The sequence below is a fragment of the Mustela nivalis genome, assembly GCF_964662115.1.
Source record: "Mustela nivalis genome assembly, chromosome: 6".
Taxonomy (NCBI): Eukaryota; Metazoa; Chordata; class Mammalia; order Carnivora; family Mustelidae; genus Mustela; species Mustela nivalis.
Window position 1 is genome coordinate 59,594,227 of NC_139025.1, and position 23,674 is coordinate 59,617,900.

The 23,674-nt window shown below is 41.8% G+C and overlaps 1 protein-coding gene across 1 annotated transcript in view; it reads right to left on the minus strand.

The window, feature by feature from the left end:
* The window catches only part of LOC309868221 (uncharacterized protein), a 66,885-nt gene extending 44,474 nt beyond the window's left edge, over positions 1-22,411 (minus strand). The window contains exons 1-3 of the mRNA XM_082737779.1: positions 22,022-22,411; positions 18,759-18,832; positions 420-494 (exon numbers count right to left, since the gene is read on the minus strand). The gene's annotated coding sequence lies outside the window, so the exon portion shown is untranslated. The remainder of the gene's footprint in view (positions 1-419; positions 495-18,758; positions 18,833-22,021) is intronic.
* Positions 22,412-23,674: the final 1,263 nt, after the last annotated feature.

Consider the following 23,674-nt stretch of genomic DNA (forward strand, 5'->3'; position numbering starts at 1 on the left):
GATGTTGTTTCTCGAAGATGCTCAGCAGCATTTAAAAAGAGCGGTCAATAAAATGTTACGGGGAAGTGGCGACCTGACGAAACCTGCTCTCACTTGGTAAATGACAACTTTTTCCATCTGAGACAACATTTGTAGATATGTCTACTTTGAGCACACATAAGGATATTAAAACAAACACAAAATTGTGGACACAATGTTGGTGAGTGTGCTCTATGGAGCAAGACGGGAAACACACGCAGGTGGAGAATGGAGACGAGCGGAGAGGGACGTGAACGGAAAGACGGCGGAAATGAAGAGAAAGGTTAAGGGGGAGAGAAACGGCTGAGGTCGGTCGGACGAATGGCACGTGACCACTTACTGCTCCACGAGGGAACCTGCTAGGTCAGGGCTTGGGCTGACTGAGTGTCCTGGGAATGTACCTGGCTTTGTCCCAAAGCTCTTCCTGCGGTGACCCTGGCAGGGTCCTTCTCCACCTCAGCTTACCTGGCAACATTCTGGAAAGAAAAGAGAAAACCTGTATTAGAGAAGCTGTATGGAAAGGGGTGTCCAGTAGGATATCGGGAAATGCTGGGTTTCCTCTCCTTTAACAGGAGGTCAGGCAGGGTCCCCTTCACATGTGTCCTCAGCAAAATAAAACGTGCCACACAGTCCTGTCACTTGCATCAAAAAGAATACCATGCGCAGGATTTGCAAAATGCTTTCTGGAAGCTTAAAAGTGTCTCATAATTTATTTTCAAGTGAGTAACTCACTTGGAAGTGTATAAATTTCTATTTCCTAGGAAGCTAGGAAACCAACTAACCCCCTTGATTTTCTGAGGACCAGCAGTAAAGCTTATGAAGGCAGAGGTGAGCAAAGCAAAGAAGGCCTGTCTGTTGTTTTCTGCCCCCACCACCCCAAGTGCCAAGAACATCCCAGCAGGAGTCTGCAGACCTGTTTGCTTTCAACCAACAAAGGCGATGGTGCGTAATGGAGGGGTCACATCTGAGCTCCACTGTGTGGCACCCTCTTGGCTTCCACTCTTGTTCCCTGCCCTCTAAGCCACACACCAATCAGTCCTCTGATTACTTACTGAACCCCATTTGTCAAACTTCACAGATACTTGAGAAGTGCCAAGATTGGGGGTCGGGGTGTCATGCCTTCCTCCTGTTGATGGGAGGCTGGTGGGTTGTCCCTGCCTTGAGTGAAGCAATCCCTAACTTGGGGAAACGGAGGATCCATTTAAGAGCTAACCTTGATGAAACACCTTCACTATAGGCCAACAGTGTTCTCAACACTGCATGTGAATCAGCTCTTTTAGCACAACTATTCTAAGTGGTTAGCTCTTTTACAGATAAGGAAACAGACTCCTAGAGAGGACAAGTGGCTGAAGGCCTCCCCACAGGTAAGTGGGGGATGCCTGAGTGTGGACTGTGGCTCGAGCCACAGTCTGCCTGACTTCTCTCTCTCTCTCCTTTCTGAAGCTTGCTGATGTTTCTTTAAGCTCAAAGCCCCAAATACTCAGTTAAAAAATGGTTTAATATATTTTATCATTGTCATCTTCTACTAAATTTGTACTTTTTCCCAAATGTTATCGTGTCTTTCCAGTATTTTACTTTTTTTTTTTTTACTTAGAAAAAAAAGTTTCACGCAGGATGCTATAGGATCCCCCTCTTTCCTACCACAACCTATGCAGATAGACAACCCCAGAGACAGCCAGGACTAAAGGTTTGAGGAGGTGGTGTGCATGATTCTATGTATTTATCGTATTATATCTGTGTACCATCTGTATTTATTTATTTAAATACACACACACAAACACACATGCATACACACCTTTTTAAGGTAAAAGGATTACACCCAAGATACAGTTCTGCAACTTGTTATTTTCAGTAAACAAGAGGTCTTGAAGTACTTTTATCTCCTCTGTGTGTAGATATGTCATTCTTCCAAGAGAAGCAAATACTCAAATGTCACCTTATCGGTGGGCACCCCCCACTATCCTATATAAAACAGCACCCACTCACCTCCGTCATTCTCATTCCTTACTTGGCTTTGTTTTCTTCTTAGCTTTTGTTAAGCCAAGACGTATATTGCTTTGTTTATTTTCTACCTTTCTCCACTGCGAGAACAGGATGCTGTGTTTTCACAGTTATATCCCCAACCCATAGAGTAGCACTGTACCTAGGAAGCACTCGAGACATATTTTTTGAATGAATGGTATGAGATGACCCTTCGAAAAGACTTAATCAGATTACATAACCACAATAGTGTATGCATGTCCATTGATCCGCCTAAAGTTGCATATTATACAACTTTTTAATTTTTGTTAATCCGAGTTTATTTTAATCCACATTCCCAAGAACTTCTTGAATAAACTACCTGTTCAAATCCTTTTTCCTTTAGCAATCAGATTTGATGTCTTCTTATTTACATGGAAGAGCTCTTTATACATGTGGGCATCGATCTTTTGTATCTTATGTGCTGAAAGCATTTAGTCCTGTTCTGTCCCTATGTGTCTCTGGTTAGGCACAAAAGCTTTTGGCTGGCTCCCCAGGGAGCCCCACTTCTAGGTGGAAACCAAAATTCTAAGGACTTGACACCACCACAAATTGGCTTGCTCTGGATAAACTGGACCTTCCAGAATCATTCAGTCGGTATCCACCATTCACTGAGTCCTACCCTGAATAAGGAAGGTTCCCCAATTGTGCCTCCTCTAAAGCCTCACACAGTTGTATTAGCTGCTGTCCATCTCTCATCAAGTCAAGATAAAATATTTAAGGAATATGGCTGGAGAACCTGCTGCCCATCCAGGCCTTTATCTATTCTATCCAGTCTAATTATCTGAGAGTTGAATTCTTGGCCTCTGCTCTCCTGGAGTCAAACTAGCTGACCTCCACTTATCCAGCTTGCTGATTAACAGATGTTCCCCTGTTCCCTCTGAAAACGCACCAAGGAAAGCTCACAACCAGCTGAATGCTAGCAGCTAGCAAATCCGGGCATTTCCATCTCCCTGGTTATTTGCTTGCTGGGGCTCAGTTGTGTTTTCTATCAAAGCTATTTATACTAGTTACTTTCATCATTATAATTTACAATTTGATTAAATATGATATAAAGTGATCAAAATGGGGGTGAAAAGAAATCAGTTGTTTCTGGGAAAATTTAGTTGATTGCTTCGGATACGCTCAGTAAACTAGGTGCTAATAATTGCTGTCATGCTAGTTTATACAAGACAACTGTAAAGAAAGAATAGGGAAATTTCCAAAAATGCCAAGTTCGGAATTCAGACTGCATTGTAAAGAAAAATCCCTGACTTTACATCAAAAATAGCTAAATGATGGCACCTTTAGTTAGAATAAAATGAATATCGTATGCATCTCTTTCTGATTCCCTGCTTTAATACCTTTCTCTAGTAGCTGACCCAAAGTGCATGCTGCAGCCTCAGTGAAGCCTATTAACAATGCAGGACAGCAAGCCCGCCCAGCACCGCTGATTCAGGATCTGCATTTTAATTAGTCCCTCCGGTGACTGTATGCACACTGCTGTCTGAAAAGCCCCACCCTGCAGAGTGTTTTTCCTCTGCTTTTATAAGGACCTTAAAATAAATCCGTGGAGGTGAAGCGTTTTCTACACACGGCTCAGCCCATGTCAAAAATTTATTTTAAATTTGATGCTAAGAAAAGCTTTTAGAGCTGGTAGTTTCTTCCCTGCATACAGTAATAACTATAAAATCAAGCTTGCCTTCCTTTTCACTTTGACCACAAGGAAGCTCATCCACAGAGCTTTTACTCTGCTAGGTCACCTGTTCTCGTGTCCTTTTTTAATTTATAGTTCTCCTTGCATGGTAGTTTTTCATTATGTTTTATTGTTTCATTGTATATGTTCCTTGAAATTTATTTACTTTTTGCTTTCCCTAATATCATTTTTGGAGAAAGGGGGAAGATGGAGAGATAGACACTCCTAAGTCTAGCCCTGAGGAACTGAATTTAACCTGATCCTTACCTACCTACCTGAACTCAGCAACTGCTCCCCCCTCTGCACCCTGGACACAAACAGCATATCCTAACACAACTATTCACCCCTTTCCATTACCCAGACATTGGCCTTTTTTCTTGAACTCTGATCTTCCACAGCTCAGCCCAGAATTTTTTACACCTCTCTTTTTAATGGTTTTTCCTGGTCATCAGCAGAGATTCTTCCCCATCTAAGCTCTAAAGAGCACTCTGGTAGTATCCCCCAATAGAAATTCACACTTAACCAAATATTGCATGCGTGGCTTACAAGAGTACATTAAAGAGAGGGGACACACATCCTTTGGGTACTCTGAAGAGCCTACTGTGTGGTAAATGCTACCTTAATGAATGAATAAATTCTATGTGTAATATAATAAAGTACATATGACAAGAATTTCATTTGGTTTAAATTTTTTTTTTTTAATTGACAGAAGTGGGGCACCTGAGTGGCTCAGTGGGTTAAAGCCTCAGCCTTCAGCTCAGGTCATGATCCCAGAATTCTAGGATCAAGCTCCATATCAGGCTCTTGGCTCAGCAGGGAGCCTACTTCCCTCTCTATCTCTGCCTGTCTCTCTGCCTACTTGTGATCTCTGTCTGTCAAATAAATAAATCAAATCTTAAAAAAAAAATTAACAAAAGTAGCCATTCTGAAAGGTAAAATAACCCATTATTTTTACATTTTCTGATTTATTCACCATCTGAAAAGTTTACTCAATATTTGCAAGATAACAAGTATGAACGATGTGAATTTTAAGTCAAGCCAAGTAGGTATTGAGATGGCCAGTAGAGTGAGTCAGATGTCCGAGTGACAGAGGGATTTGGATGAGCGCTAGAAGGGATTTCCATTTTTCCCCAACCACACTGCTCACCTGGGGCTTCTGGAACCATTTCTAAAGACTTGAGAGCATTTAGCCAAGAGTTTTAGGGCCAAAAGTTCCCCACAGACTGCCTTACAAGGATCTGCCAGGGAATAAGGTAACGTTAATTCTATGCTGCAAGGCAAAGCAACGCAGCAGCAGACAGACAGCCTGGCACCCAGCCATCCAAGAAAATGGGACATCTGTGTGTGAGCCAAAACATCCCACTGACCTTGAGCTGAAGGGATGAGCCTCTGGCAAGGACCATTAAAAGACTCAGGCTCCCTAAGCAGAAAATGAATGGCCCAGACAAGTGCAGGAGAGTGGCCCATGCCACATTCACCAGTCTGGGACACAGCAGTAATTAATACTTATGGGACACAGGGAATAATAAAGTTGATCAATTCTCTCTTCTATTGAGATCAGTATAGTACTGTCTGAGAGAAATGTAATTCAGGCTACAAAAGTAATTTTAAAATTTCCAGTAGTTGTATTAAAAAGTGAAAAAGAAACAGGTGACACTAATTTTAATAATATGCTGAAAATAATAATAATAAGCTATATTTAACACTAATTTTAATAATATGCTGAAAATAATAATAATAATAATAAGCTATATTTAACCTAATATACCTAAACTATTAGCATTTAAATATCTAATATGTAATATATTATAAGTAAGATATTACATCCATTTTACATAACAAGTGTTTGGGATCCACATCTTAGTTTGGACTGACCACATTTCAAGCACTCAATAGGCACCTATGGCCAGTGGTTACGATACTGGACAGTGCAACCTTTAGGTCCCAAAAATACAAAAGTGGTGAATTAAGCACCTCTAAACAATGGGAAAGGTCCCGGATTGTAGACCAAAGCTTCTGGCTTTTATTTCTACTCCTTGGCTTATCACTGAGCTCTAGGCACTGGAAAGGCCTTCTAACCTCGCTGAACCTCTCCTTATCAGGAAAATGTTGATGAATAATCCCTACCTTTCAAGTTTTCTGGGATGAATGTATGCAGAGTACCAAGTGTGCCATAGTCCCCCCGAGGACACTCAATAGCGGCAATGTACTGATAACATACCGAGAAGGACTGTAATGCTAACTGTAGTGAGAGGGAGAAACCCCTCTAAAGCAAGGTAGAGCCTCATATTTTTCCTGGTTTAAAAATCACAAGAAGAAGAGGAGTGTTTCATCCTAATTTTCCTTAATTTTAAAGTATATTATTCCAATAGATGGTATTCCTTTGATGAAAATACACAGATTGGAGGAATCCATGTGTTGTTAACATTATCATCTTCAAATCAAAGAGCCAAGACATTTTGAATGTGCCGCAGAACAATATATTGGAGAAGTTGGAAAATATCTTTCACCAAGAAATGTTTTACCTCATACTATTACTCACACAAAATGATTTCATGATCAAGAAATTTAAAAGACAGTGTCTAGGGTGCCTGAGTGGCTCAATTGGTTGAATGTCTCCCTTTGGCTCAGATCATGATTTCAGGGTCCTGGGACTGAGCTCCTCACCAGGCTCCTTGCTCAGTGGGGAGCCTGCTTCTCTCTCTGTCTCTTTCTCTATCAAATAAATAAATAAATTCTTTTTAAAAATAAAAATAAGTAAACAACAGTGTTTATTGTCAAGTGGTTAAATAAAATACCTGAAAATGTTCAGTCTTCTTGAGACCCACGACACTGCTAAACTTAATATCTCATGTGCTTCATTGTCCTTTTGTCTTTGGTCCATCATGGGTGTAATTGGGGGCTTGGGAATTCAATGCACATTTTTACTTATTCAAAAGTAGTATTAGAAATTGTCTCAGAAGAAGGGGAAATGAGTTAGACATTCAGGAATTAGGAGTTATTCTAGAAGTGAAGAGGTTTTTTTTTATGTCAATTTTAATAAAAAAAAAAAAAACAGATTGTCAAGAGTCAAATTCAATTTCCTGTCCTTAAGCAAAAGTAGAAAAGAATCAATTTGGTAGGTAGAAGTGGAGCTTTGACAATATAGGAATTCACTGTCCTTCAGAAAACTCTAAGGTCAAAATAATTACTAGAGAGCCTGGGGAAGAATATATGTTATGAAATGAAGACACAGGGTGCAGAAGGGCAATTTCTCAAATCACTGCCAGGGGAAAAAAGGAATAGTTTTCAAAGGACAAGCAGAGCAGGAAGGTAAGAATATGAAACTAGAGGGGAGATACCAGCATGTTTTCCTGGAAGGCAAGAATAATTAGAAAATGGCAGTAGTTTCTCTCTTCAGAACAGAAACATAACCCCTGGAATGCATCTAGAAGAAGGAGGGTCAAAGACACTAGTCCTTGAAGAGGTCAAATGTGAACTGTGGCTGACTGCTTCCACCTAAGTAAATGAAAAAGAGGGGCTGATGGACACTTAAGGCAGAGAGAGCAGAACAACATCCTGTGTGGTAAAGCGAAGAGCAATCTTGCTTATGAAGCTATTTGAGACAGGATTCTTATAGGCTGACATCGTTCACTAGTAATTGTTAGATACCCGTTGCATTCTTGTCTCCAGCTCTCCACCCTTCGCCTTGCTTTTTTCTTTCCTGTTGCCACAGACAACAATTCAAGCGCCAGCTCTTGCTTCCTAAGAATGAGGAAATTCTACAGACCCAACCTATCAAATGGTTAGATTAGAAGGTACTGCTGGTGGAGGGGAAAAAAGATACCTTGGGAAAAATTCCTTCCATTTAGCAAAATTCAAAATAGTATTTCTATAAGATTGATTATTTGCCACCTGTTTTGTCCTTTTTTTCTTTAGGAAGTTTTGAACGACACAAATTTTCCAGAGGACTTGTAAAAGTTGTTTGCCAGGTTTGGAACTAGTTTCACCACATGATTTCTTGAGGTCAAAAGCAGTAAAGTGTGTCTCTTACAAAGGAACTCATCTCTCCTCATGCTGTTTGGCACAGGCCACCATTTCATGCCTGTGCGGCCCCACAGGATGAAGCCAAAATAAATTCCCCATGCAATCTCACTCTGCCGTGTTTATAATCTACACTTACTACAATGTTATGTGTTTTAAAATTGCCCAGGGTCTTTTTGGCAAGTTATTATCTATGAGGACATCTGGAATCAGTAGAAGAAGACACCACCTAAATCAGTGGCTTTTAAACCTTTTTTTTTTTTTTTAACCTTGACCCATGGCACAAAATGATTTTTATATCTTGACCTTGCACACACATTTGTAAACTAGACAAAAATATTCACAAACTGAATCAAGAGAATCATGAAACAATACTTTCTTACCCTGGTACACCCCAAAATTTCAATCCCAGTTCTATTTCATTAAAAAATAAATAAAATGAAATTGTTGCTGCACACTACGTTGAACACTGCCCTTCAATGGGTCATATGCTTGTTTGAAAAACACTAGCCCAGAAGCTGTGACTGCACTTCCCAAGATGCAAGGCCTTCCACAATCTCATCCCATTTCCCTGTTTTATATGAGTTCCCACTTCTCCTAACACAGCTTCAAAAATAATACGATAATTTCCTTTTATTGGGCACCTACATTGTGACAGTTTCTGATTAGAGACTATACATATAGTATCTCTAATACTCATTACCCTGTGATGAGAGCATGATTTCCTCTCAAATAACAAATGAAGAAACTGAGGCTTAGGGAATTTGATCAAGTGAGGGACTGAGCTAGAACTTGAATTAAACTGGATATAACCCCAGAAGCCCTTTTCTTTCCACAGGAACACAGTGGCCTGTGTGTCTCCCTACAGTCCCTCCGCTCATTTTGCCTGGAACCCACCATGTTCATGCTGTTCCTTTCCCTGGAAAGCCCTCCCAGCTTCTGTCTCTGGCATTTCACATCTGTCTACTCACATTTCTGGACCTACCTCAAAATCTGCTTTTTCTAAGAAATCACCCAGATGACATTGGCCCATGTTTTACTACCTTCTAATTCTGGTAGATAGTAAATCTCAGAGGTTAGAACTCAAGCACAGGAACCAGACAGCCAGTTTTGAATGCTAATTCAGTTGCATAGAGCCTGGTGATGGTATTAGCCATCTGTGTCTCCATTTTGTCCTCTGCAAATGGGGAGAATTATTGCTGCTACCCGTTAGGGGTTTTGTCGAGATAAATGAGTTAACAGTTAACAGACACAGAGTGATTTTTATAGAAGCTGGTGGACAGTAGGTTTTTAATAAATATTATCATTACTCAGTTGCACCACAGTGAGACTTCCCATCCCTTATTTATGTATTCAACATGTATGTGTCTTACTTCTCTGACTAAAATGTAAGCTCTTCCTGGGCAGGACTGGACCACATTTCTATGTATAGTTATATTCCAGAGTTACATAATCTCCGGCATGCCATAAGCACTTAACAAGTCAGAATTAAGCATTTCAAAACTGACCAATGTCAGATGAAGAAATTGTTTTTAGCCAAGGAACAACCAGTGAAGACATGATAGCCTTCATATTTCTGAAGGTAAATATTGATGACCTTTGGTGATTTTTTATTTTTTTTTTAAGAAACTCACCAGGATGGTTTTGAAGGTCCCCACATAGAACAGTTCTTGGGGAGATCTGTGATGCAGATGCCTCGTACCCCATTCAATGACTAAGCAGACATAGATTTTATAGATTATGTACTGAGACTGGGAGATGCAAAAATTTACATCTTTTTATTTTTCCCAAGCTGATGTTATTTTAGCTCTTGAACTTTTATTTCCATTTCATTAAGTTGACTTTGTCTCTTTAGAGTAAAAGCGGTCATTCTAACTGTGATTCCTACCCCCGCACTTCCCTTTCTCTCCTTCTGGACCAGGGTAGTCTAAGTTCCTCAGCCCAACTGGGGCCAGGATGGACTGAGACATAGGACAATAAATTCTGGAGGGTTTTGCCCCCTCCAGGCCTTAATGAGTCTGCGAACATGGCACCAAAAGGTCAATGTGTCATATGGGCCTCTGCAGAAAATAGGAGGACATTTTAAATTCTCTCAATACAACCACTTTCTTTGCCCATGGTTTTCTTTATTAACCTCACCCAATGTGATCCATTCTGCAAACACCTGCCCTTCATAACAAGCACTTTGCTGTAAGGAAGTGACAGTTACAGCAAAGGCACAGACCTCCAGCCTGGCTGACTTTAGCTACTAGTCATAATGGAAACACTTTTTTTCCCCCCTCACAGAAGCACAAAACAGCAAACACAGAAAGAGTCACAAAGAGAAAGCCCACAGGAAAAAGCATTAGGAACATCAAAAGAAAATCACATATCTTACTGTATTTATTATTTTTTCCAAGAAGTAACAGTGTGAGATCCCTTAGATATCTGCCTGTAGGGAAAACATTTCTGTTCCACTAACAAAGCCTTTATTGATTTTGATGGAACCAAAACACTGTCCCCCCGCCCCGAATTTCACTTGTTAAATGCTGGTCCTCAGAATGTGGTTCTGCACTCTTGCTCCCATATTTGTTGGCCTGGTTCAAGGAAGATTGGTTCAAGGAAATATGGATAGAAATGACAGCTCCCTGGGAAGCAGCATATTTTTTTTTCTAGAAAGCTACTTGAATAAGTTTCAGCTGAAGGATAAATCATCTTCAAACTCTACCTGCTCTATTGATGGCACACGGAAAGTTCTAAAAAGAGCCTGGACATTCACTGGTTGCTCAGAATTCTTAGAATTATAACCTTGTCTGACTGATTGTCTGATTTCACTCCAGAATCTTTCAGTGTGTTATATTGCATGTGCTTCTATTGGTGCAAATAGAAATATATAAATCAGGGTACAGTCAGCCAGGTCTGAGGATTTTATAGCATCCTTCAAAATGCTGGTAGCAAACGAAGATTGTAAAATCATATTCTTGGCTTCAACCCAAAGCAGTAGGTACTGGGGTGATCAGGATAGTGCTAAATATGAATTTGAAGTAATTTCTTTTAGGAACCACATACCCACTTTAGTTTGTGTTCTGAGACTGGTTCTCCCAGTCTTCTAGGGACATCTCTGAAGACCAGATCTGCTACCACAGCCACAAGCTCAAGTGGCCAATCAGTTTGGCTTATTGCAAACCCAGTTTAGGGGTCCAGTGGGGCTTATGACGAAGACAGATGTTAAGTACTACATGTTCATATTACTTACAAAAAATAGTTATGTTTGTTAAGAAATCATAAATAACATATTTCACTAAATAAGCAATTATTTGGTGATAATAAGACAGAACCAAAGAAAACAAAACAGAGTAAAATCTTTCTGATGTACCAACTTTATTCTGATATCTCTTTCTCACAATCTCCACGTAATTATTTTAAAAGTAAATCCTATTTCCAATAATAAATTAATGTCATCTTTCCTCTACCCTGCTGAAAGTTCTAAAATGAGATCAACCTGCAAGTCAGTTTGCTAGTCAGTTTTTAAGGTTTCTAAATAATTCCTTCTAGATATAAGTACCTCCTCCTGCAGTAAATCTTTTTCAGCAAAATCATACTTTTGAGATTCTTCTTTTCAAAGCAGAGCTCTCCTTTTGAACTTCCCTTTCCAGGAATTCTACCCAGGGATAAACCAATGTCTACTCTAAGCCTATTGAAAACTATCCTTAACTTTTACATACCAGAGGCTTATTTTCCCAAAATAAGCATCATTGGATATAGAGTAAGAATACATTATGATGAAAGAACTTCAGAAGGTCTACACTGGACCTATTCACTCAAACTTTGGAGCAGGGGGCTGGCTGGGGGGGGGGAGGACCTAATTCAGGGATTTGATGAAATCTGGGAAGCCAGAGGCTATAGTCCTGTGCTCAAAGAAAGTGAGGAAGAAGGAGAACTAGGTGTCCTTTTCCATCTCACTGGGTGTGGTGGAATATCATCTATCCTAGAACCCTGACCTAAGCTGTTTAGCTCCCTGTGAGAGGTCACAACGGATGAGAAGAAAGAGAGAAGGAGAGTGATGAGACATTCCAAAGACTCAGAGACTACACTTAAGTCAAAGACTAGGTACTCCCCAAAATGGCGCCATGGCCCAGAGATTCTGGGTCAGGTTCAACCTGCGTGAACAATAGCATGTTGGCATGAATGACAAGATGATGTCATGTTACTCCCTGGTGTTCAACTCTGCAGTGGCTCCCTTGGTTCTCATGATGAATCACCAAAATGTTCCAAGTCCTATTTAACCTGCAGATCTGGCCTTGTCATAGCTCACAGGCTCCCTCTCAGGCGACCTCCCTCTCCATCTTTGTGCTGAAGCCACAGTCAGTTTTCTGATATTCCCACTCAGCTCCTGCTCCTCTCAGGACCTCCTCTGTCTAAAATGCCTATTTACCCCCAGCACCCCCCAACTCCAATATCATTTGTGTCATTTTTTCCTGGAAGCCAACCTGATCTTTCATCACCCTACACCTTCTCTTTAGGCACTTGATATATTTGCCATTAAATTATAATTTGTCTAACGGCTGTCTTCTGCATTAGACTAGAAAACAGATGAATGCAGGAAGTAGATCTGCCCTGAATTCTCAGCATCTAAGACAATGCCTGAGTCCCAGAAGGCACTTGGTAAACCTTTGCTGAGTGAACACCTGAGAATGAATGAAGTTGTGTAGGAGGACATGAGAACACTTAAGTTAGTAACATGGTGCATTTCTAGCATTCTGTAAAACCCCCACATTGATGTTTTCTAAATACCCGCTGTAGAGAGATGTTATAAATTATAAACAAAATAGATCTCTTAACTTATAGAATAATTTTAGTCTATCTTCGAAGCCAGAATGTAACACCTCCACTAATAATCATGGAAGGCAAAAAGAAAAAATATGTAGAAAGATTCAAATAACTGTCCCACAATTCATGTGCTATGCCTTTCCACCATTTAATTCAGTGGATTAGTAAGTCAATTTTAGTTTAGTGGATTTTTAAAATTTAGAATTTCATGTGTGCTATTCCCTGCTTTGTTAGTATAGGCAGTACTCATGGCTGAAATGGAATAGAAAAAACTGTCTGGACCAGAATTCATCATGACCAAGGGACAGGACTGGAACAGGTGTCAGAGTGATCAGAGATAATTACCAAAGTAAATACAACTGATCCTGATTCTTTTCCCTAGTTGGGTTTCATCAAGAGCAGCACTTCTCAAACTTTCATGTGCATTAGAAAGGGAATGTGATTAAACAGCAGATTCTGATTCAGTCAATAAGAAGTGAGGCCCAAGATTCTGTATTTTTAACAAGCTCCCAGGTAATGTCTATCCAGTTAGCTCAAGGATTGGGTTTAAGCAGCAAGCAAAGGGCTAGAACAGACAGGACCGGTCACAGGTGGGCACAGGTCAGATGGCACCATCACACTCTGACGCAAGTGCGAAGAGAGGATTCTCCTCACTGAAAGGTAGTGTCAGAAAGTGCCAAATAAAACGTATTTTAGAGGCTAGCTAGGCCACTTGGAACCGTGAAGAGCAAAGACCATCTGTTACCAGCAGAGGGAAGCAGAGGGCAGGGTAAGTGGCACAGGACTCCCCAACAAGCCAAACACCCCTGAGAGCAATTCCACTAATGCTCAGAGACTTAGGTGAGAGGGCACCCAAAGACTCCACAGTATGGAGAGAGGTTCACATGGATCAGAATAAATGCACAGGACAGAGCACTTTGTAGCAATGGAAGCAACACCCATCACTGAGTCAGGAGACCCAGGATTCAATTCCAACAGAAGCCGAAACCATTTGGGGCAGTCACTCACCATCAGCTGAATTCCTTTGTCAGTAAAACAGGAAGGAGTGTAAAGCATGGTCCCTAATGGGCATTTGTGATGAGTGCTTCTTATTCAGACTTTGAGAAAACTGGAAGGGTCCCTATCCTATAGGCAAAGGATGGAAGTCTGACGGAGGACAAAGCCTGTGAAGAAATGGCTGGTCACCAGGAGGCAAGTCCCAAAGGGCACATGGATGGCCAGTGATTGGTTTGGCCTAAAGGTCAAAGGGGCTCTGCTGAGGCTGTGGGGTATTTATTGTCAGTTTTAGATTTGTTGTTGTTGTTGTTGTTGTTGTTTTCTTTTTTTAATCAAAGGTTATGTGTAAATTGGTTTTAAAAAGCCAAAGAAGAGGCATCTGGGTGGCTGAGTCAGTGAAGCCTCCAACTCTTGGTTTCTGCTCAGGCCATGATCTCAGCGTGGTGAGATAGAACCCCACATGTGCTCTGTGCTCAGTGCAAGTTGGCTTGAGATTCTCTCCCTCTCCCTCTGGTCCTCCCTCTGCTCACACTCACTCACTTGTGCTCATGCTCTCTTTCTCTCTCTCTCTCTCAAATAAGTAAATAAAATCTTTTTTTAAAAAAGCCAAATAGGACAAAAAGGCTTATAACCAATAGTCTCTCGTCCACATTATCCTCCTCATCCTTTTCCCCAGAAGCAATGTCTTTTAATTATTTTACTCTTTCTTCTCCATATTTCCAAATAATAGGTACAATATAATCCTGTTATTGACCCAGTAGCTTTTGACTTTTTCCTATGGTGGATTAGGATATTAATTCAATCATACCATCTCTTCCTTTCCATTATTCTCCAAATACAGTATATCTTACTTTTTTAGATTATATCTATGTTCACTGTTTCCATTATGACTATATATTATTTAAGTAACTTACTGTGTCAAGTAAAATACTGTGATTATACTTAATATTTCGTAAACTATCTGTTTTTTCTGAAATAATTGTCTTTTTTTTTTTTTTAATTTGCTTCATTTCCTTTGACCAGCTGACTAAATTTCCCACACTCTCCAACAGCTCTATAAAATGTCTCTTTCAAAGACAGTTTTCCATGTTGGGGAATTGTCAGATTATTCTCAGGTTCACCTTTTTTGTGTTGGATCCTGTTTTGTGAATTCCATCCTTCCTCTTGGGTTTTTTTCCTATTTTAGTGGAGCATATCCTCTGGTAACATCCACCAACCTTTGTTTCTATGCCAGAGTGCCTCTCTGCGCATTGTGGTTGCCTAAGGCACATTCTCCAGTGGCTTTCTCAGGAAGAACTCACAAGGCCAATGCCTCTTAAACTATGGTCATGACAGCAGGTCTCAGCTCTTCTATTTGAAGATAAGTTTAGCTGGATTAAAAACTCCTTAGCTTACATTTTCTTTCCTTGGATATCTTTATTATTTTCTTCCATTGTTTACTGGCATCGTACATTGTTCTTGAACAGTCTGATGGAAACCAATCTCCTTTCCCTAACACAGGAATTATCTTCTAGCCCAGACACCCAAAGGATTTTCTTTTCTTCGTTCTTTCAAATTCAGTATATTTATTAGACTATGTATCAATGGTGGCCTTTTTTGGGTCAGTTTTCCCAAATATTTTCCCTTTTAATCTGAGGCTTGAAATCATCTTTTACTTCAAGAAAGTTTTCTTGAGTTACCGATTTTAGTTTCTGTTGTATCCATTTACTTGGTTTCCTTTTTTGAGGATTCCTATCATTCGTAATTAGGTCTTCTTTACTTATCCTTTTATCTGCCCCTTGCTCTCAAATCCTCTCTCTTCATTTCTGATTGATCCATAATTTTTTTCCTTTTCCTTATTCTGTTTCTCTAGAACAATATCCATTGTGTTTGTCTTTTGTTTTCCTCCTAATTTTGTCATTTCTGAAATTTTTCTTTTATTTTCACTTCTTTTGTAAGTTATGCTATTTCTCATTTAATGTTCTGTTTCTCCAATTATCTCACTCATGGGTTTTTCTTATTCTGATTGCTGTTATTCTTTCATAATTTCTATCAATTTTCTTTATCTTGTTTTAAAATACTGGTTTATAATTGTCATCTGTTCTGTGGGTATATATATTTCATTGGATGAGGACATTATTCTACTTCTTAGTCTCCTTTTTAGAATAACTTTGTATTATTTCACTCCCAACATTTTTCTGGTGCTCATTTGTCAGATGAGTTTTACTGAACTTTTAGGAAGCAGGGATGAGTTGGTAGTTTCATAACCTTAGAATTCCTTCTTCGCTGTTTTAGAAGCAATAAGTGCACTGCCTTGAGCTTTCTGATATGTGCCTCCTCTGTGCCCCTCTTCCATTTCCAGCAAAATTTCTCCGTCCTTTGTGATTATTCTTTCTATTCTCAATTTGGATTCTACTCTCATTAGTTTCTCCTCAATCCAAAACTTTGCCTCTGAATGGAGCTTTGGGTTTTCAGTTTCTAGACTTGGTAGAACCCAGACTACACTAAATGCTCTCCTGTTAATTGCAGCCTTCAGCTCAAGTCACAGATGGAGCTCAGACTCTGCTATGGGAAGTCTAAACACTACTCTTTTCACCACGCCTCCCTGTAAGTCAGAAAGGCATGGTGCTCATTCCACTCTGTATCCTGTTCTAGTCCTGGGGTTTCTTAAGTATATGTCACTTTTAAAGGGGAAGTCTGAAAAGAAAAGAAACAAAAGGGTAATTTATGAATCTCCACATAAAACCTGAGAGAGCAACTATTACCCTTGAGTTTTAGGTTCTTAGCAGTATTATTTCCAAAATGCAGCAACTCATTGGATCCACTGTTTTTGGATTTCTATACTAGTTGTTCTATCTGAGTACTTGAGTTTGAGGGGGGTCTGTGATCTTGGGCTTCTATAATCCACTATTTCACCATTTGTTAATAGTATAAAGAACAATAGCCACAGAGTTATTGAAATGATAAGATGAGGTGATGTGGAATTTGAAGAGATGAAATTGCCTGTGATTTAACCTGATATGTAAAAATTTATAAACTGTAAAATGATGCTGCATTGCTAGCTATTTCAAAATAGATTTATGAAATATGTGAAAACCTATGGTTTTAACTGCACTGTTTTCACCTTATATGCTACGTATTCCTGTCTTTTCCCACCAGAATGTAAGCCTCATAAGAGCAAAGATTTTTTCAAATTTTGTTCACTTACCTAATACAGTGCCTGGTACACCATGAGCACTCAATAAATACTAAAATGGCTGGTATCCAAGATCTATAAAGAACTTCTCAAACTCAAGAACCAAAAACCAAGTAATCCAGTCAATAAACGGCAGAAGACATGAAGAGACACTTTTCCAAAGGAGACATTCAAATGGCTAACAGACACATAAAAAAATGCTCAGCATCACTAGCCATCAGGAAATACAAATCAAAACCACAATCAGATACCACCTTAACGCCAGTTAGAATGGCAATAATTAACAAGACAGTAAACAACAAATGTTGGCAAGGATGTGGGGAAAGGGGAACCCTCTTACACTGGTGGTAGGAATGCAAGCTGGTGCAGCCACTCTGGAAAACAGTACGGAGGTTCCTCAAGAAATTAAAAATAGAGCTACCCTACGACCCAGCAATTGCACTACAGGTATTTATTCCAAAGATACAGATGTAGTGATAAGAAGGGGCACATGCACTCCAATGTTCATAGCAGCAATGTCCACAACAGCCAAATTGGAAGGAGCCAAGATGCCCTTCAACAGATGAATGGATAAAGACATGGATCATGACTTCAATGGACTATTACTCAGCCATCAGAAAGGATGAATACCCACCATTTTGCAACCACATGGATGGGAACTGGAGGGGATTATGCCAAGTGAAATAAGTCAAGCAGAGAAAGACAATTATCGTGTGGTTTCACTCATATGTGGAACATAAGGAATAGCATGGAGCACCACAGGGGAAGGGAAGGAAAACTGAATGGGAAGAAATCAGAGAAGGAGACAAACCATGAGAGACTCTGGACTTCAGGAACCATACTGAAGGTTACAAAAGGGAGGGGGTGGAGGGATGGGTAACTGAGTGATGGGCATTAAGGAGGGCACGTGTTGTGATGAGCATTGGGTGTTATATGCAACTAATGAATCGCTGAACACTACATCAAAAACTAATGATGTACTATATGTTGGCTAATTTAACATAATAAAAAAGGAATAAAATAAATAAATACTTGATGAACAAACTAATCATTTGTGCTAACTTTGCCTGAAAGCCTATCATGCAGGAGATAAAACAAATGGGCAAAAAAAGACATTATTCTTCAGCTGTTGTTGAATTGGGACCGTGTAACATGCTCTGCCAACCCATTTCCCTCACCATTTTAGTTTGCTTTGCATTCTTGCCTAAAAATAACACCCGCCCACCCCTCCCACACCCCACACACACCACCCCCTCCCCACGATGTAACATAGGGACTCCATGACACCCAGAGTGCCAGAAACAGCTGCTGCTGAAAACGTGGCAGCATTGGCTTCATGCCTCCATCCTCTGGTCCAAGACATAAAAAAATTGGAAACAATGTAGCTGGGCAGAGAACAAGGAAGAGCATTGTCCTTCTCTCGCTGATGTTTGGAGAAGTCAGGCAGTCTGTTTTTAAGTAAATAGACTTGCTCTAATGGAGCAATCTGTCAAAATAAGCTGGGCTGCTTAGAGGGGATGGGAAGGTGCAGCACCGCTTCCCTCTCCCCTGGGAGCTATTTATTTGCAAGGGATGACAAATGAGAGCGAGACAGAAGCCTGCGGTAATGACACTCAAAGGGAGTAAAATAATGGCGTGTGGCTTAGGATGGGCTCATCCTAACTCGATGTATAGATGGGTTTTGTGTGTTTAAATAGCTAGCCCTTCCATTTGCATCTCAAATGCTCCAGAGAAGGAGCAGACAAATGCAGAACCATCACCAGGTGGTTTCTAGTCAGTGGGTTTTGCAAGGAGGGAGAGGGGGCACAATGAGCCAATTAATGGTGAGAAGCTAAGTCTCTGCAGGTTGTCTCCCTCTTTACTAATGGAGGGGGGAAACACCAGAAGTTTGCTTCCTCACCACACAGTACTTGACAAAGGAGTACCATATTTACGTCCAGAGGTATATGCAGCAGGGGGTGCGGTGCAGGGGGACCTGGAGGGGGACAATTACCAAATGCTCACATGAAAACTCATATTTTGGACTGTACCCACAATACTCACTGCTGGTGAAACAACACAATGAAAGGGCCAGGTGTAGGTTAATTCTTTTAGTTTGTGCCAGAACCTTGAATTCTCTGGAAAGAAGAAAAGGATTTAATGTAAACTACAAATGCTTTAATCAAGTGGCTTTCTTCACATACCATGAAAGCATTTTGAAACATTCAAATAAAAAAAAAATTCCCTTATTTTCTGAAAATACAACCTCTTAAAACACCAAGGACGCTGCCAGACCAAGTCCCATCAAGTAACAAGGCACAATAAGAAGCTTAAAAGGGGTACGGATTAAGTTACATTTGTATGAATAAGCCCTTTTTTTTGTTGTTCAGGTCTCAATCCTTAAATGATCCTATCTCGTGCGTGGAAGGTGTCTCCTCATTAAATTATACATTTAAATCCTCAGTGTGGGTCTCAGACCCAGAAAGTCCCCAGGGCTCACCAACCTTTGGAGACAAATACCTACATCAATGACTATAATTCAGAGTTTGCTGGCCCATTGTCCCCACTGGCAGGATCCTCCCCTCACCCCAACCAGGTGTTGCTGAGATGCCCAGGACCCGTGTCACATGTGCAGAGGAGAAGCCTGCTCATGCTGCCCGCCCATGAGCACAGAGACAGCCCCACAGTAGGCACCTCTGTGGGGACGCCCTTCTTGCCCCGGTGGTGTCCCCAGGTTCTCAAATCCGCAAAGGACACCACTGCCTAAAGATGCCCATCAGCTTCAGGCCTCACTGGGCAATGCCATGCTGGCTCCACAACAAAAAACTGAGAGGGCTTCTCACTCCAGTGCCGTGTCCCACTTTGTTCCTTGGGCTTTGAAACAGCCTGATGGAGGCCCCACATCTCATAAAAATTTTTCATGAAGACATCTTCAGCAGCTTCTGCCTTCTGCTTCTCTCTCTGTCTCAGATTGAGACCGAGACCCCGGGAATGAATAAACACCACTCTTCCATCACTCGAAGGCGCCCACATGTCCTCCTTCCCAGAAATATCGAAGTACCCATGTAAACTAATTCCCTGAGGCCTTCCCTCCCATTTTACAAACTTGCCAAGATCTATTTGAACCTTAACATCCCGCTTTACCTTGTCTCTCACACCCAGGCACCAGGTCCTGGAAATTTTTGCTTTATAAGTCTTCACCCCGATGCTTCCTTGCCTTTCCTTCTCCTCTGCCTCCATCTTCATTCAAGCTCCCCCCCCACCACCCTCCTCTCTGCTCCTGGTTTACCTCAGAAGTTTGCTAACTGGAATCACTGCTCTGCTAATTCAGCCTAAAAGCTGCTCCTAAAACAATAATCCTCAGATGCCGCCTTAAACACATAAACTTTTTGCTGTAGTTTCTGACTTTCAATTGGCCATACAAATCAGGTACATTACAGTGGAGAGAATGCTGGCCTTGGAATCAATCACCCTGTGTACAAATCTTCTGTGCTTGAATAATTTCCATAACTTTAATTGCTTAAAATTTAAATTTCATCATCTGTAAAGTGTTATATTAGTATGTGCTTCATAGGTCTATTGTAAAAAAAAAAAAGTTAAATCATGAATATGAAGTTTTTAAAAAAATGTGAACTACAAATGTAAATAATAATGTTATAAAAAAAATTCAAGTACTTCCCTTAGAACCGAAGTCCTCCATAAGCTGGCAACCACCCACTTTCCAACCTTTTCTCTAATTACTCCCATTTCCAACCCTCCTGCCTGGACTCCTTTCTCTGTTTCTCATCCTTCAAATGTTTCTTTCACTTCCAGGTAATGCTAGTTGCTAGAACAGATAAACCAAAATGTCATTGCCTTAATATGAGAGCAGTTTATTGCTTGCTCACTTAAAATCCAACACAGGTGGGGCACCTGGGTGGCTCAGTGGTTAGGCCGCTGCCTTCTGCTCGGGTCATGATCTCAGGGTCCTGGGATTGAGTCCCGCATCGGGCTCTCTGCTTGGCGGGGAGCCTGCTTCCTCCTCTCTCTCTGCCTGCCTCTCTGCCTGCTTGTGATCTCTCTCCGTCAAATAAATAGATAAAGTCTTTAAAAAAAGAAAAAAGAAAATCCAACACAGGTATTCCCACTTGGCATGTGGGTCTCCTCCAAGTGATCTTCAGGATCCTTCTATCTATGGCCCCACCATCTTTAACATGGTTTCCAGGGTCACTTCAAAAGGAAAAAAAAAACATGGAAAATCGCACATGAGAGGTTCTTCTGGGTCAGGCCTGGAAGGGCCTCAGGTTAGAGGTGAATCACAGAACAGCATCAAATGTGGGGCAGTGGCATGCTAATAAGAAGAGGACACAGATTTGGAAGATAGCCAGCAACTCTGTGCCAGTACCTCAGATCCACAAGTAGAGAATTGTTGCCAGAATGTGTTCCCCAAGTACATCCTCCAATGACCAGTTTAGACCTCACTTCATTCATGAAATCCTTTTAGAACAATCTAGCAGATCTCATTCTCCAAACTCAAACTCCTGACACAAATTGATTATATTATCCTTTGACTCATTAGCCTCCTTTTTGTTAAATCACAAAGACATTTATCAGATCTCTTTCTTCTCAAACTCTCTGAAACCTCTAAATCTGACTCTGACAGATTTAATGAATCTGTCAGAATCAAGGAATGTTGATGAGACACCTCCCCACATTGATGTCCATAATTTTGGCCCTTCTCCTGACCCCAGGGAGCTCTATGGCTGGCTCAGTTCTTTTTTCCATTGCATAACTGTGAGAGTCTCCCAAAGCAGCATTCTTCTGACGAAAGAGGCTGGGAGGATGTGGTCTGGCCTCAGACCTCACCTCCGGTTGGAAAGAAGCCAACCCCTGCCCAGAGATCTTCCAAAGGATCTAAGACCTCTTCAGCTGTTGAGTTGCATGATGTTAAAAACACAGACATAAAACATGATAGCGTTTACACTTGTTGGTAGCCAATGATCCACGGTAAGAAGTTGGTAATATTGGCTATAGAAATAGCAGTAATTAAACATTTAAGAAAGTAAGGTGGGGAAGAATAGAAGATGTAAAAAATGTTTCTGTCTACTTTTTATAGCGTTCATTAGTCAGACAGTAAAGTTTATATAATGTTTTCTCCCGATCGATGGCAACATGTGTATTATCCACCCTTGTCTGTTCTTCATTGGTTGGGGGAACAAATGAGACTCTATGACATGAAGATAAGAGTATGATTTAGAGATGAAAGAAAATTAAGGAATTCATCAGTAATTGCTTACAGAACTTTGAAATATGAAAAAAAAAAAATTACCAGAATTCCAAAAACCCACCTGCAATTGTAAAATAGCCTCCAACTCCCTCTCCTCTCCTTCTCCCGGGAGGGAACTCAGATGCCCAGAGCTCCCGGGACCATTTGGAACTCCCTACTGTGAAATCTCTAGAGCAGCTGCTCCCCCCACAGCTCTGAACAGCCCCGTGGTGAAGCCTTCGGGTTCTCAGGGCAGAGCAGCGGGCTCAGCCCATCCTTTTGAAGAGACACAAGCCTCACTTCTCGTTCCGCTGGTGACAGCACGGAACGGTGTAAACGAAAGGCTCCTTCACATTTATTCATGCAGCTCAGCTCCTGTCCTGTTGACGTTCCCGAGCAGATGTGCAAGTGCCCAAAGACAATTAAATTATGATTCATGCTCCGGGACGCCTGCTACGGCAGGCTGCCTGGCCCTGAGCGAACACCTATTTTAGCAGTAGCTGATGTTTCCCTTTGGTTGAGGACCAAGTCGGACCAGGCAGGGCTTTGAAGTTATTTCTGCCTCGGTGGATTAGAGGTATCAAAAGAAGCAGCTCCACAAACCTTTTCACAAATATTTACAATCCTGCGCTAAACAACCTCCACCGTACCTTAACCTTTACCGTCTTGTGAAATGCTTGCCAACCTCCCTGCCCAACTCCCGCGCCTGCCAGAGTGGGAAAAGGGGCCCGGCTCGGAGGAAAGCAAGTACAAAACGACAGGGCGGCCGCGCTTTCCGCCCGGGGGCACGCGGCCGGTGCGCGCTGCCTGGCCCAGGAGGGGCCTCTTCCCGGGTCCACGCCCCCCACCTCGGAGGGGTACTGCTCTGCCCCTGCGGGAGGCCTCCCCTTCCCGGCCAGGGTGGCGGGACGTGGTGTATTCACCTCGGGGGAGTCGTGGTGGGACTGCCCTGAAGCCGGTTTGCAAATGTGCCTGAGGGTGGCCGCAGCCAGCCCAGGAAAGACACGACATGGCAGGGAAGCTACAGGGAAGACGGCTGGGAGGCCGGAGGCCGGAGGCTCTGGGTCTTAGGGAGTCTGAAGGCTACAACACTCCGCGTGGTTTCTAATAGGCCTCCTTCCGTGGGAACGGCTCCTCCCAGAATTCTTCAGTTGCTTCCTAAATGCTGTAGGGGTTAATTAAATGGATGACCGGTGTTTTGTTTTTGTTTTTGATTTTTAAATTTACTTGGGACTTCTCGCCTCATAAACACAAAGACCTCCCAACAGAAATAGATGGAGACCAAAAAGATACCTGAAGGAAGCCGGGGGGGGGGGGGGGGGCGGGGGGGATACCACGGTGACGGTAGGGAAAGAGCAGTGGTCCCGTCCCTGGCTTATCTCCATCCCGACTTCCCGGGGGTATCCGTGACACCACACCTGTGGAGTCAGGCCCAAGTCGCTAAAGGAAACTCACAGCACTGGCGAGGTGCCCCAGGTGGTTGTCATCGGCAGCAGAGGCCTCCATCAGAGAAATGAGCCAAGGCAGAGCTTTAGAGAAACTGATGACAGCTGCTGACTTAAGAGCCACCGCGGTTTTGTGGCAAAGCCCTGTGACGTGGTGCCCGCAGCCCCCCAGAACTTACCGTGAGACCCTGAAGGGACCTAGAAGAGGCCTCACAGCAGCCACAAAAGCAAGGGCACGAAGTTCGCGTTATACTGTTCACAGGACCAGCCCAGGACATGCAAATTAGGAG